We start from the raw sequence: 15,665 nt of genomic DNA on the forward strand, positions 1-15,665 counted from the left end.
CAAGTTCTGCGCAACTGCCCACTGTCACCTGATTTAGCAGACACTGACCTGCTCAACATGACCAAACAACACTAGAGTGGCTGGCTGTCTGGTGTGACAAGCTATGATGATGACCTCACTAATTAGATTCCTTGCATTCAAATAGAAGAAAATTAGCTTTGCATTCTTTCTCCTCTTCATTTATCCACCACCTCTGCCAACAGGTGTACTGCACTTCTTCACCTTCCGGTGCATCTGCACATCCACCCATTTCTCTGCGATTATCCTCACTAGATGGTTGCAAGTTCATCCACGATTTACATGATGATTTTGAACTTTTAAGATCAGCCTCAATTTGTCAAGATGAAAATAGAAGATGCTCGGCAATATCCTGGTAACAGAATTGAGACAGCAGGATGTGATACAGTTGGGCAATATTAGCATGTATAATTTCATAGAAAACGACAACAGGGAACCGAGAGGAAAATATGCTTGCTGGAAATGACGGTGAGTTTCATGGGGTTGTAATTCTGGAACGTTAGATTCCCCTCCCCCCCCCCCCCGCCCCCCAATGAGTTAAAGACAAGTGGCACTGACATCAAATTAGACGTTCTTGTCCTCTTGAGACAAAGAAAGTCCATGGCAATCGCACACATTGTATGGGCGCAGTGCATGGAAACGAGAATAGGAAAGGCGCTTCACCAGAAAAAGGAAAAAGTATAGATACTGTTTATTTCCCTTCAATAGATGCTACATAGCATACTGAGTTCCTTCTTCATTCAATGCGTGTTGCTGGGATAATGCTTGGGCATGTTGCTGTGGAATTAGGTGAATGAAAAAAATAATAAAACAGCTTTGATAGCATGGAAAGCGTTAATTTCAAAACATATTTGCCACTGCATTAATAGCCAGCGACAGGAGTTGGAATCCAACCATGGCAACCCGAGAAATTCAGATAATCATCTCATTAACAATAAATGTCCTTATTTTAAAGTTAGCTTCAGCAGATCACAAGACATGAGCAAAAAATACGGAACAAATGCACAATTGGTTTGCTCGTGTCCTTTTGGAAAGAATATCTGCTCTCCTTTCCTAATTGGTGCCGGTGCCATAAACTCAACTTCTTCATCCTGACCAGGAAATATTTATACTCCTTGTCTTTAGAAGATATTAATCCATATTCATTGGATCCAAGCAGAAAAAAAAAATCTGAAACCATAATAATTCTAATTTGGGATCTCCAGTTCTGATTTATTGACTGGAAGATATTTCATTTCAGGGACCCGTTACTGCCATCCACTGATCATTGCTGGCATAGCAAGGCGAGGATTTCAGCATTTTTGTCTGTCTGTGTTCTCTTTCCATTCATCCGCATTACCTCATGAACGCCAACACTCTCATCTAACAAATTAAAACCAATTGGCCTCAGTCCACCCAAAATTCACTGGTAACATTTAGGCAATGTTTGTTTTAACTTGTGAGGGAAAGAAATAGAAAATTGTCTCCTAATTTTACTCATATCACTTTATAGAAAATCTTATTCGTCTCAACTGTAGAGAAGACAACGGATTTGACAGTTTTATACACAATTAGCCACTGATATTATTCCACCAATTAAACATTGAACTCCCCTAGGATAAATATACCCATAAATATAACAAAAGCATAGCTCGGATAAACGATCGTTCACAATACATCTTCTTTGCGCCTCGTACAGAAGCAGAGCGATCTGACACGGTTTGATTTGTTAGTTTCCAAAGAATTACCAGAATCTGTGAATTTCAGCATTTGCCAATACATAATTGCTACATTAAATCCTAGCCAACAATAAACTTTCCTACAGTTAGGTTCGAAAGAATATGATGCGACTGAACACAAAAGTAAAAAAAAAAACGCTTTTGCATATGTGGAGAAAGATTCAATGTTGACGTTTTAATTTGATTTCCAATGGAAGGAATTTCTTAGCACGTCAGTCAGGTTTGTCTGGTGAATACTGCAAAGGAAAGCGAAGACTCGGTCGAGGTTTCGCTAGCTGGGTCCGGGTGCGGTCCGGACCCAGAACAAGCAATTCTGGCGCGGTGATCTCCAGCTGGATCAGTAGCTTCACCAGGGTGTTGTTGATCCTGCTAGATGTAGCAGATTGGGGGTTTAAAGGAGTTTTTCTGGTATAGAATAGTGTAGAGGGCAGTTTGCTCGGGAGAGCACGCGCAGAGTCGCCAGATACCGACTCAGCTAACGGACTTGTTTCAGCCAGGAGTCCGGCCTTCCGGGATTAAGTGTTGGCTTTGGGGCCCGACTCAATCGACAGCCCGGGCTCCTGGCAGCTGGAAGTGGCAGCGGAGCCTCCCCCATCTCTCGGCCCCACCCGGAGCGTCAGACGACGCCACCCGCCGATCGATACCCGCGGGACGCGTCCACCAACGTCAAAGAGCTGCCGATAACGCACTGCATCAATGGAAACTTGGAAGGATGCTCTATTTACAGAAGAAGCGTGGGAAAAGAGCTGGGCTGCGGGTCAGATTGAAGCTGAGGGGCTTCAAGTCCTTCGAACCACCAGCCAACTAGGTAATCTGCAAGCCATTGAGAACAAGATGGATGATCTTAAAGGGAGACACACTTACTGCAGAGAGATGCAGAACTGCTGCGTATTCTGTTTCACTGAGACCTGGCTCTCCCCGGCACACCAGACTGTGCCATCCGACCGGAGAGATTTTCGATCCATCAGATGGACCGCATTGCATCTTTGGGCAAGACGAGGGGAGGTGGTGTCTGCCCACTGATCAACACTGCGTGGTGCCCGGACACAGTGGCACTGGCAAGCTCCTGCAGCCCGGACCTGGAACACCTGTCGGTGAAGTGTCGTCCCTACTATCTGACACGGGAATTCACCTCGTTCATACTGACAGCGGTCTACATTCTCCTCCCCAAGCCGCCCCCCAAGGCGGACGTGGAGTGTGCTCTGAACAGACTGTATGTCAACATCAGTGAACTTCAGACGAGGTATCCGGAGGCTTTGCTCATTACAGCCGGGGTCTTTAACCAGGCCAACCTCAGAAAGGCGCTGCCAAAGTTATACCAACATGTCTCCTGGCCCGAATATACTTGACCACTACTACAAAGCAGTCAAGGATGCCTACTGTTCCATCCTACGACCTCACTTCGAAAATCAGACCATCAGGCCGCACTCCTCCTCCCGGCTTACAAACAGAAACTGAAGCGGAAGGGCACGGTATCAAAAGCGGTGCCGCGTTGGACGGAGGAAAAGGATGAGGTGCTGCGTGACTGCTTTGATGGTTCGTATTCCAGGACATGGCAGCTAACCTCGATAAGTATGCCTCAGCTGTCATGGACTTTATCTGGAAATGCACAGAGGACTGCGTGTCTCTCAAGACGATCCGGGTATTCCCTAACTGGAAACCTTGGATGAATTATGAGGTCAAGTCCCTTTTAAAGGCTAGAGCTGCGGCTTTTAGGTCCGGGGATACCAGTCACTACACGGAAGCCAGGCGTGAACTCCGGAAAGCCATTAAGGGCGCCAAGAGGCAACATCGAGCAAAGTTGGAAGACCAGGCTAACCAGAGGGATGCCGGTAGATTATGGTAGGGTCTAAGTGAGATCACTGGGCGAAAATAAAAGGCTGGGAATATCAACAACTGTGGCTCTTCTCTTCCTGACGAACTTAATGTATTCTACGCAAGATTCGAACAGAAGAGGAGCGTCCCGCCCCCTCCGGATGAACCGGACCTGGTGGCATCGAGATTCATCGTTACCGAGGAGGACGTCAGAAGGGCCTTCCTGAAGATAAATCCAAGGAAGGCGACGGGCCCAGATGGCGTCCCGGGACGGATTCTCCAGGCCTGTGCAAGCGAGCTCGCTGGAGTGTTTGCTGACATCTTCAACTGCTCCTTGCTTCAGTCTAAGATCCTCTCGTGTTTTAAGAAGGCGACGATAATCCCGATGCCAAAGAAGTGCAAGGTAGCATGCCTGAATGACTATGGACCTGTGGCTCTGATATCAATTGCTATGAAGTGCTTCGAGCGATTGGTTATGGCACACATCAGCCTCAGCCTACCGGTCAACCTCGACGCTTTACAGTTCGCCTGCCGGAGCAACACAGCGGCAGATGCCATCTCTCTGGCCCTGCATTCCTCCTTAGAACACCTGGAGAATAAAGACGCATACGTAAGGCTCCTTTTGATTGACTACAGCTCTGCCTTTAATACCATCGTTCCAAATAAACTGATTCCTAAGCTCCGGAACCTGGGCCTTAGCACTCAGATCTGCAGCTGGATCTTCAACTTCCTCACAGACAGGACACGGGCTGCAAAAATAGGGCACAAGCTCTCCTCTAGAATCACTCGGAGCACCAGTGTCCCACAAGGCTGTGTACACAGCCCCCTGCTGTACTCACTGTACACCCATGATTGTGTAGCTAAGTTTCCATCGCACTCAATATATAAGTTTGCTGATGACACCACAACTGTAGGCCGTATCTTGGGTAATGATGAGTTTGAGTACGGAGATAAATTAAGAATCTGGTGGCATGGTGCGAAGACAATAATCTATCACTCAACGTTAGCAAGACGAAGGAATTGCTTGTTAACTTCAGAAGGAGTAGTGGACCGTACGACCCCATTAACATCAGTGGTGCGCAAGTGGAACAGGTCAAAAGGTTTAAGTTTCTAATATCACAAATGACCTGACTTGGTCCAACCAAGCAGAGTTCACTGCCAAGAAGGCCCACCAGCGCTTTTACTTCCTGAGAAAACTAAAGAAATGTGGCCTGCCCCATAAAACCCTCACTAATTTTTATAGATACACCGTAGAAAGCATTCTTCTAGGGTGCATCACAAGCTGGCATGGAAGTTGTCCTGTCCAAGACCGGAGGAAACTGCAGAAGATCATTAACACAGCCCAACATATCACACAAAGCAATCTTCCGTCCTTGGATTCACTTTACACCGCACGCTGTCGGAGCTGTGCTGCTGGGATAATCAAGGGCACGACCCACCCAGCCAACACACAATTTCGTCCCTCTTCCCTCCTGGAGGAGGCTCAAGAGCCTGAAGACTCGTACGGCCAGATGTGTGAACAGCTCCTTTCCAACTGTGATGAGACAGCTGAACAGATCCTGACCCGGATCTGGGCCGTACCCTCCAAATATCCGGACCTGCCTCTTGTTTTTTTTTTGTTGTTTGTTTTTGTTTTTGTTTTTTTTTGAATACCTTACTTTCCCTTTTCTATTTTCTATTTATGATTTATAATTTATTTTTTTAAATTTTTACTGTTTACTATCGATTTGTTCTCCAGGGAGTGCAAAGCGCAGAATCAAATATCGCTGTGATGATTGTACGCTCTAGTATCAATTGTTTGGCGACAATAAAGTAAAGTAAAGGAAAGAGATTCCCCGCATGGCCTGCCGAATTCGTTATCAGAACATGTATCTGTATGGTCGTGCATGTGTGCAGGACTGGGTTTATGCTCATGAGAGAGAGAGGCTGAAAGAGAGATCCTAAATTAAGGGTGAAGGAAGAAGACAGACAGGAAAAGTAAACCTTTTATATTTAAATTTGTATCACACCAAATACAGGAGGAAGCCATGATTATGAAAAGGTAGGAGCACTTCTCATTTGAGGAGTTGATAAGAAAACAAAAAAAAATCAAACAGCGCACACAGAATGCTGAAGGAACTCAGCAGGTCAGGTATCATTTCTGATGACGAATAACTATTGAAGTTTCAGACCGACGGGGTAAGAAGCCAGAATAAGGAGGCGAGGGAAAGGGAAGTACACCCTGGCAGGTAATACAAGAAAACAGATGAGGGTTATGTTAGATGGGGAGGTGGAAAGGGATGAAGTTAGGAGATGATAGATGAAGGAGATAGAAGGATGAAGTCTTCTCTAGCAAGTTACCTGAAGAAGAAGTCTCCATCTGACTCCCTCATCCACTCGTCCCTCCCCGCTAATCATCTTTCTGGCTCTTATCTCCGCAAGAGGTACTCCCGACAAATGCTACTCCAGCCTCCTCGCCAGCAATCACTGCTCTAAAACAGTCCTACCAGGTGAGGTGACACTTCACCTACGAGGTGGTCTGGGCCTTCTACTATATCTGGTACTCAACTTGCCGCCTTTTCACATCAGTGAGAATCGACGTAGGTTATGGAACTGTTTCGCACCATCACTCTGTCTGCCAGAAAAGGCGGTGTTCTCCGGTGTTTACCATTTCAATTTGAATTCTCATTCCAACATGTCTGCCCATGGCCCCCACTACTGCCACAATGAGGGGACAGTTGGTTAGGAGACACAACGCCTCCTTCTAGGTAACCACCACTCTGATGTCAGGAACATCGATTTCTCTAACTTTTGGTAATTTCTCCCCCACCCACCTCCCCTTATGTTTTTTTTTGCTTCCCCATTCTGTATCCCCTCTCATGCTTTCTCTTTGCCGTACCAACCCCTCCCTTCTTCCATCGCTCTCTTCCGTGGCCCAACGTCCGCTTCTATCAGACTCCTTCCTCTTCAGTCCTTTACCTCTTCCAAACTTCTCACCATCACCCCTTCCCCTCTCTCCCAACTGCCTCTTCATCTGGTCTTACCTACCACTTGCCAGCTTGTACTCATTCCACTGCCCTCTCCCCATATTGTTATTCTGGTTACTTCCCCCTTCGTTTCGAGTCCTGATGAACGCTCTCGGCCAGAAACATAGAGTGCTTATTCCTCTCCATAGATGTTGCCTGAGCTGCAGAGTTCCTCCAGCATTTTTTGTATGTTGCGTAGGCTAGAAGGTACAGGGGATTGAATACCTGCAATCTTCTTTTTAAGAACAGCTCCTTCCCCTCCACATTCAGATTTCTGAATGACAACGCAACTGTTAGGATAATTTCAAAACACAGTCAAGCTCTGTATTTAGTCACGTGAATGATAGCACTTGCTTACTATAGGAACGTGTGAAGCGGTGCACAGTATAATCCAGAGTATTAAATTGGTAAAATGGTAAAATGGTTTACTATTGCCACATGTACTGAGGCACAGTAGAAACCTTCTTTTGCATACCGTCCATACAGATTAAGTCAATGCAGCAGTATGTTGAGCTAATATAAGATAAAGCATAACAGGGTGCAGAATAAAGTGCTGCAGGGCACAGAAAGTGTAGCGCTAATACTAAATAAGATTAAACGGCACAAAGAGGTAGACTGTGAAATCAAAAGTCCACCATATTATACCAGCGAAACATTCAGTTATCTGGTAACAATGATATAGAAGTTCTTCTCGAATCTGGTATCTTCTGCCCAGTGGAAGAACGGAGATGAAAGCATGACTGGGTTGAACGGGCTGTTTGATTATGCTGGTGGCTTTACTGAGGCAGTGAGATGTACAGACAGAGTATATAGAGGGGAAGGTGATTCACGTGATGTGCTCAGCTGTGTCCAGGATTCTCTGCAGTTTTTTGAGGTCACACGCAGGGCGTCGCCATACTAAGCCGTTTTACATCCAATCAGCATGCCTTCTATGGTGCTTCGATAAAAGTTCGCAAGATGGATGGGAATATGCTAAAATCTAGAACTATCCTGAGGAAGTAGAGGCATTGCTGAGCTCTCTTAGTCTGATGTTGTTCTCATGATTCCATGCCACTAAGCTCTCGATCTCCCTTACGTTCCAGGGCGTCAGCATCTCAGAGCACAGCTTCAAGTTCCTGGGCGTCAACATCACCGACTATCTATTCCGTGCTTAACATATTAATGCAATCACGAAGAATGCACGCCAGCGGCCATACTTCATTAGGAGTTTCAGGAGATTTGGAATGTTGCCAAAGACTTGAACAAATTTCTACATACGTACTGTGGAGAGCATTAGGACTGGTTGCATCACCAGCTGGTATGAAGGCTCCAATGCACAAGATCGAAAGACGCTGCAGATGTTTGCAGATGCAGCCAGCTCTGCCGTGGGCAAAAGCTTCCTTGCCATTGAGAACATCTTCAAACGACTTTATCTCCAAAAGACTCCATCCATCAACCCTCATCGTCCAGACATGACTTCTTCTTATTAATAACATCAGGGTGAAGGTACACAAGCCTTAACGTTCATAAGTAACGTTTGAGGAACAGGTTTGTCCACTCCTCCACCTGATTTCTGAATGGTCCATTAACTTATAAACACTACCTTACTATGCTTCTTTTGCACTATTTATTCATCCCATTTTTATCCTAACTTTTAGTTTCTTGTATGTCTTGTACAATTCTGTTGCCACAAAACAACACATTTCATGATATATGGTAGTGATAATTCTGAATTTGATTCAGGTTCCTGAGCTCCAATTCATCGTTATTTGAGATGCGACCCACCTCGGTGGTATTATCTGCAAACTTGTAGATGCAGTTCGAACATAATCTGGCTACGCAGTCACAGGGAATACAGCAAGCGGCTGAGGACACAACCTCGTTGACCACCAGTGTTTAGAATAATCATGGTGGAGATCTTGCCACCTATCCCTACAGCTGTGGTCTGTTGGTTAAGATGCCAAGGACCCATTCTCAGAAGACTGAAAGGGAAGCTCTGACTCTCAGGGTCAAGAGTTTTGTGTTGAATTTCTTTGGAATAATAGCACTGAAGGCAAGCTGTACTCAATAAACATAGCCTGATGTAGATATGTGCATTTTACAGATGCTCCAGGGATGAGTGTAGGCCCAGGGATTTGGAATTTGTTGTAGACCTGTTTCAGCCGTAGACAAATTACAGTGAGTCAAGGTTGACAGGCAAATTCGGAGACGTTGTGTGCCTTGACCAACCACTCGAAGCACATCATGCTGGTAGATGTCAGACCGTGTGGGCAACAGTTGTCAAGGTCCGATATCTTGATACTTTTTTGGGGGGAGGTTTATTTGCAGAGGGGGGTTACTGGGATGATAGTGTCTTCTTAAAACAGGAGGGGACCACAGCCTGGAGCAGGGAGAGGTTTAAAAAGTTTGAAAGTATGCCAACCAGTTGATCCTCACAAGAACTCGGGACACGGTCAGGGACAATACCAGGCAGACTGATCTTACCTCCGTCTTGATGCTGTATATTCAGATGCACTGGGGATTGTCAGGGTTGATAGTGACAGACCGGTTCCCTTCTGTTCAGAACATGTATGGAAGTTGATAAGCTCACTCCAGGTTAAGTGTAACCTGAATATGATTGAATGGAAATGATATGAAAAGACAGTACAACTCCAGGTTAACATTACATCAAGTGACACGACATTCAGATGCACTGATAAGTACACCAGCTCCTTTATATCTGAGATATAATTATCAGATACTGATTGGAAACGTACAAAAAATGAGCATATTTATAATTCATATCCCTGTATTATTGCTATTACATATGTATGTAATAGTTCGTCTATTGTGCATACCACAGAAATGCCTGCAACTGAGAAAGGTCCTAATGATTTACAAACGAAAATAATGTGTTAATGCACGCTTTTGACCATTCCGTCTGGTTTTCTCTTTACCACAATCTCTAATTCACAGGTGGTGTTCTGTCATTACAGGTGAACTAGTTGATGCTGAACAGCTGCAACATCGCCCCGGCAAATCTATAACAACTTTGGTTCACTTTCTCCCAACCTTTTGATTCCACATTGTCAATTGCTATTGGATTGACTTTTACAAAAGCAGTGCTAAGTCAATGACAGCAAAATATGTCCTTTATAATAAGAAAAGGTAAGGGCAAATTTTCATGCAACAGATTGGAAACTGATTCTGTTGTGAAACAATTTGATGACCCTTTCAGTATAGCATTGTAATTTCACACTCTGAAAGAAAGCCCATGTTTAAAAGGCTGCCTCTCTTAATATTCAAGTGTGGGCATGTGGCCAAGTGGTTAAGGCTTTGGACTGGCGACCTGAAGGTCATGAGTTCGAGCCCCAGCCGAAGTAATATCACACATTGCTCTGCGACGACACTGGTGCCAAGCTGTATGGGTCCTAATGCCCTTCACTTGGACAACACTGGTACCGTGGAGAGGGGAGACTTGCAACATGGGCAACTGCTGGTCTTCCATACAACCTTGCCCAGGCCTGCGCCCTGGATAGTGAAGACTTTCCAGGTGCAGATTCATGGTCTCGCAAGACTAACGGATGTCTTTCTTAATATTCAAAAACGTCAAGCAAGTAATCCTTAGGAATTACAAGACGTCGAGTTTTAATGTGCTCCTCCGTTAGCTGGATTTATTTTTCCATTTGTAATTACTTTTCAAAATAGCGTTTGATTCATGAAGGTAATTATCTGGAATGTTCGGTTTTCCTGTAAAGTAACCATGTTGTCCCATTTAAGTCCTTCTTTCAGGGTAGTGTCTTAGAAACGAATATATTAATTCTTCCTTTTATTTCTTCTTATCCACAATCTGTCAGGGAATCTGTATTCCATTGGACACTTCCCAAAATATTTCTTGCACTCATGCAGGAGTTATTGCAGAATCATATCATTTCTAATAATCATCTTGAGTAACACATCTCAGTTCCAATTTCCATTCTCCACTTGAGAACATGTTTATTTTCTACGTTGAGAACTAAATGTTTCACTGAATTATGAAGAAGTTGGTCATTATAGAATAAGTTCTATTTTAAAATAATTCCAACGTAAAATCTATGCAGATAAATTATAGAATTAATAGACGATATCTACAGATGCCTTAGCAGGCCATAAGCAGTTTAGGACAACAGGAATAGCAACAGATATGGTATATAATGTACATATGACAATGTGGTACAATGCATAATGTGAACCTTACGAAAACTTATCACGATGTTACTGAAAGTAGCACTGGAAACAGTCCTACCATGCTTATCAGATGTCCTGGAATCGAAAGCTTTGAGCTTCACTCTGGATATTGGTTACAGTCAGGATTCACATGATGGGCATAGGCAGTGATATTCAATATGAACAAAATAGAAGCATTACCGAAACTCCAAAATTACATGAATGCACACATTGAAAACAAAATCTAGCGGTAAGAAGGTGGCTAACACGAGGCGGCATAGTTTTAAGATGCTTGGAAATGGTACAGTGGGGATGTCAGGAGTAGGTTTTTCCACAAAGACAATGGGAGGCATGTGGAATGCTCTGCTTGTGGCGGTGGTAGAAGTGGATACAATAGGGTCTTTTAAAAAGCCTCTCAGATAGGTAAATGAGCTTAGAAAAATAGAGGGCTATGCGCTCGGGAAAACCTAGGCAGTGTCTAGAGTAGTTTACATGGTCAGCTCAACATTGTGGGTCGAAGAGTCTGTAATCTGCCGTAAGTTTCTATGTTCTATGTTTCTCTGTTCTTTGCTTACACTTTGAATTTCCACAATTAGTAACTGGAGAACGGATGTCCTGCAGATGCGTTTGGGCCGTTCGAATAAGTCGTACTCAGTGGAGTGCACATCCCGTCAGTGCAGTAACATGAGTAAAATCTACATCCATTCAAGTCAGAATCAATGCCTTACAACCCTGAAAGAACACAGGACAATCAATATCAGAACCTGAATGACATAAGTTCCTGCGATTATAGTCAGGTTGTTGTTCTGATCCGGCTTCTCCCTGTGCAGCCTGGGTTTTGATACCATCAATAATAATATTGCAAATGATTTGAAGTTATGAAGTTACGTTACTGTGATATTGACACATCAGGTACAATTCGGTCATTGCCAATTACATTCGGACTATGTGTTTCTGCATCAATTCAATTCCTTCACCTTAATTCCATATATCCTAATATCTCTTACCATCAAGGCAGAACTTCCGTTAATTCTCCCGAGGACCTAAAGTCAAGGGAAATAATAAATGCTCTCTTCAACAGATTATATCCTTATCGCTGTTCTGAACGATATCATTTTCCTCACTTGTAGAAAATTCCAGCTAGAATGTCAACAAAGAGAATGCAATAAAAGTGTTCAATGCCGATTGATTTCGTTTTAAAGTAAATTCTGGTTTAAATCTCACACGTCTCCGCAAGCATTTTACTTTGCTCCACTGGACATTAATCAAACTTTCCACAGTAACACTTAAAGCTGCATGTTGTGTGAAAAAAAAATCAAGGCGGTAATTCAATCGATGTATGCAACTGTGAAACTATGATCCTTAAGACTAAGAGTCAATCAAATCGTCTTGCTAAGAACTGGGCCTGTTGCCGAAGTAACCCGAAGTTTTACATCGTTGAAATTAATTTGAATGAAGGTTATTACAAAACGATTGCAAATACTCTGCTTTCGCAATAAAGTTAATTAGTTTTATTAATTTATTCATTCCTTATTAACAAAGAAACATAATCGGCAAATGTCCGCACAGCTAACGTGAAATAACATTTCACTTTATGTTATTTGAAGTGAATAGGTAGAGTTGTGAGCCAAATTGTGTAAATTGCTGATTGTGTCGTGCTTCCTGGTTTAGAACCGCGCAATTAACGCTAACAATTCCTCTGCCTCGCGAGTTAGACTTGTTGAGTTCAAACAGAAGCACCTTTAGCTTAGCATTCCAGCCATCTACATTTATCTACCTGCTCTGCCTGCTGTAAAGTCTCACATTTTCTCCTTTAGGTAGGTGACTGTACGTTCCTATCTGACATCCGCCCTGAGCCTAATTGTCCCTTTGGCTTCAATAAAAATTGCAAAAGTTGAAATTACATTATTTATAATCTATATATACATTATACGCACTTGAGATTCGTCGCTTAAAAGGCAGCCACGAAACAAAGAAAGGTAAACAATCAAACACCCAATGTGCAGAGAGAGAGAGAGAGAGTGATAAATCAGGAAAGCATTCAAATCATTGCTCGTGTGGATAGTCAGAGGCTTTTGCCCAGGGCTGAAATGGTTGCCACAAGAGGGCACAGGTTTGAGGTGCCGGGGAGTAGATACAGAGGAAATGTCAGGGATAGGTGTTTTGCGCAGAGAATGGTGAGTGCGTGGAATCAGCTGCCGGCAACGGTGGTGGAGGCGAATACGATAGGGTCTTTTAAGAGACTTTTGGATAGGTACATGGAGCTTAGAAAAATAGAGGGCTATGGGTAAGCCTGGTAATTTCTAAGGTAGGGACATGTTCAGCACAACTTTGTGGGCTGAAGGGCCTGTATTGTGCTGTAGGTTTCCTATGTTTCTATGAAAACAATGAACGCAAACGAATTGCATTCTGAACTGAAGTTCACAAAGACAGTCCTGTCCACAGACCATTAAACTGATTTATACATGTGCATACGGGCTACGCAGTAGCTTACGCCAGTCAGCACAGAGCGGAACAGCGAGCTGAACCGGCCCGACCCTTGCCTCAGACCCCAACACCCTGGCATTTTCAATCTGTCCCGGTGCTTAAATCGTGCAAACAATGGGTTTAGTCGCTTCGGCCCTTTCTGGGACCTGAACCCCGCCGCTTCGATTTGGACCGTACCCGACCTTTCAGATCCGGCCCGGCGCTTAAGTCGATCGAAACTCGGGTCTTCCTTGGTCTCGGTGATGGGCCCGCTGCCTTGTATCGTCTCGGTTCCAACACATCGAATTGCCGCCGTCCATAATTTAACTCGAAAAATAAGCTTTTGAACTGTTCGAAAGATAGATGGCGCTCAGAAGTTTGGTTCTCTGAGGATTGAGAGAGTAAAATATGATTCACCTTGAGCAACGTTAAGATGGTTGTTCATGTGCGAAGACAACGGAGAACCGAAAGACAAACTGCGAGTGCAGGAAATGAGGATGCGTTCTGTAGCATTGTGGTTCTCCAACCTTAGAAAGACTTTTGTCCCTCAATGGGTGAGAAGGAAAAAGTAGAGACAAATAAATAGACGTTCTTATTCTCAGTGAGGAACGATTCTGTGGTGATGTCACACATTTTATAGACGGTATGGATGGAAGAGGGATTGAAAAAAGATTTTAGGGAGAAGAGGTGCAGCAGCTATACAGTAAAGTGTGCCGGGATAGGACCTAGGGATATTAAGGTGGTTGCAAGGGTGAGTGAAAAATAATGAGTGAGCTTTGATAGCATAGACAGAGTTAATTTCATGGTAGTTAAGTTACTGGACTAACAGACACCAACATGAGCTGCATTCTAACAGTGGCGATTGAGGAATATAAAATCATTATTCGTATTGGTATTGGATTATTCTGGTCATACGTACCCACATACAATGAAAGGCCAGTACGGTTTATACGGATGAGGACACTGCATAGTGAATTGAGCTAGAATCAGGTAAATCAATAATAATGTAGAATAAAGTGTGAAAGTTGACGAAAAAGCGCCTGTAGACGATGAAGTGAATGATCATAACAAGGTAGAATACAAGTCTCAGCCTCCATCAGGTCTGTTGAAGAGTCTGATAACAGTGGGATAGAAGTTGTCCTTAGTCTGGTGTTACGTGCTTTCAAGCTGTTGCATCTTCTGCCCCATGGCAGTGGGGAGAAAAGATAATTCCCGGGTGGGTGAGGTCTTTGATTATGCAGGCTGCTTTACTAAAGAAGTGAGAAGTATGGACATAGAGGGGACCTTGGTTTTTGTGACGGCCTGACTGACTGTGGTCTTTCTAGAGTAATTTGCAGAGCAGTTGTCAGACCAGACATAAAATCATAGAACACTACAGCAGAGAAACAGGCCATTTGGTCCAACTATTCTGTACCAATCTGTTAAACACCCTAATCCCATTGATCTATACCCCATAGTCCTGCATACCCCTATAGTCATCCATGTACTATCAAGATTTCCCCTAAGTAGTGAAATGGTTTGCACTGGCACCACGCTCTGAGTGAAGACATTCCTCGTCATTTTCCCCTTAAAATTTCGCCTCTCACCCTCAACTCATTAGTTCTAGTCTCACCGATATGTAGTTGAGAAAGTGTGATTGCATTTATCCTATCTATACCCTCACAATGTGATATACCTTCATCAAATCCCGCCTCCTGCTCCTGTGCTCTAGTAAATAAAGTCCTAACCTATTTAACCTTTCCTCATAACTGAGGTCCTCAAGTTCCAGCAATATCCTTGTCATTTTTTCTGCAATATTTCAAACTTATTGACATATTTCTTTTAGATAGGTGACCAAACCTGTACACAATACTCCTCACCAATACCTTATAGAACTTTAACATAACATCCCAACTCCTATACTCAGTACATTGATTTATGAAAGTCTATGTGCCAAAAGCTCTACTGATGGCCCCATCTACCTGTGACCACCTTCAAGGAATTATTGATCCGTATTCCCAGACACTCTGCTCTACCAACACCACAATGCCCTACAATGGTGCAAGTGCTACGCTGTTTTGGTGCTCCCAAAGTGCAATACCTCACATTTGTCTGCATTGAGTGTCATTTGCCATTTTTAGCTCACTTATCAATCTGGTCCAGATGCCACTGCAAGCTTTGATAGCTTTCCTCGTGTCCACTACACCCCCAATCGCGGTGTCTGCCACAATTTTTGCTCATCCAGTTCACCACATTATCATCCACATCATTATATACAGTAGATGATAAAGAACAGCAGACCCAGCGCCAATCCCTGGAACAAACCACAAGTCACAGGCAACCATCTTCTTAGCCACCACCCATTCAAGATCTCATCAAAAGCCTTACTAAAATCTATGTAGACGTTATCTACTGCCTTACCTTAATCAACTTTGCTGGTATTTTCCTCGATAGCCTCTATCAAATTGGCTAGTCTGTCCCTGTCTAGCCAAATACTTAC

This window comes from Mobula birostris, chromosome 10 (assembly GCF_030028105.1).
Source record: "Mobula birostris isolate sMobBir1 chromosome 10, sMobBir1.hap1, whole genome shotgun sequence".
Taxonomy (NCBI): Eukaryota; Metazoa; Chordata; class Chondrichthyes; order Myliobatiformes; family Myliobatidae; genus Mobula; species Mobula birostris.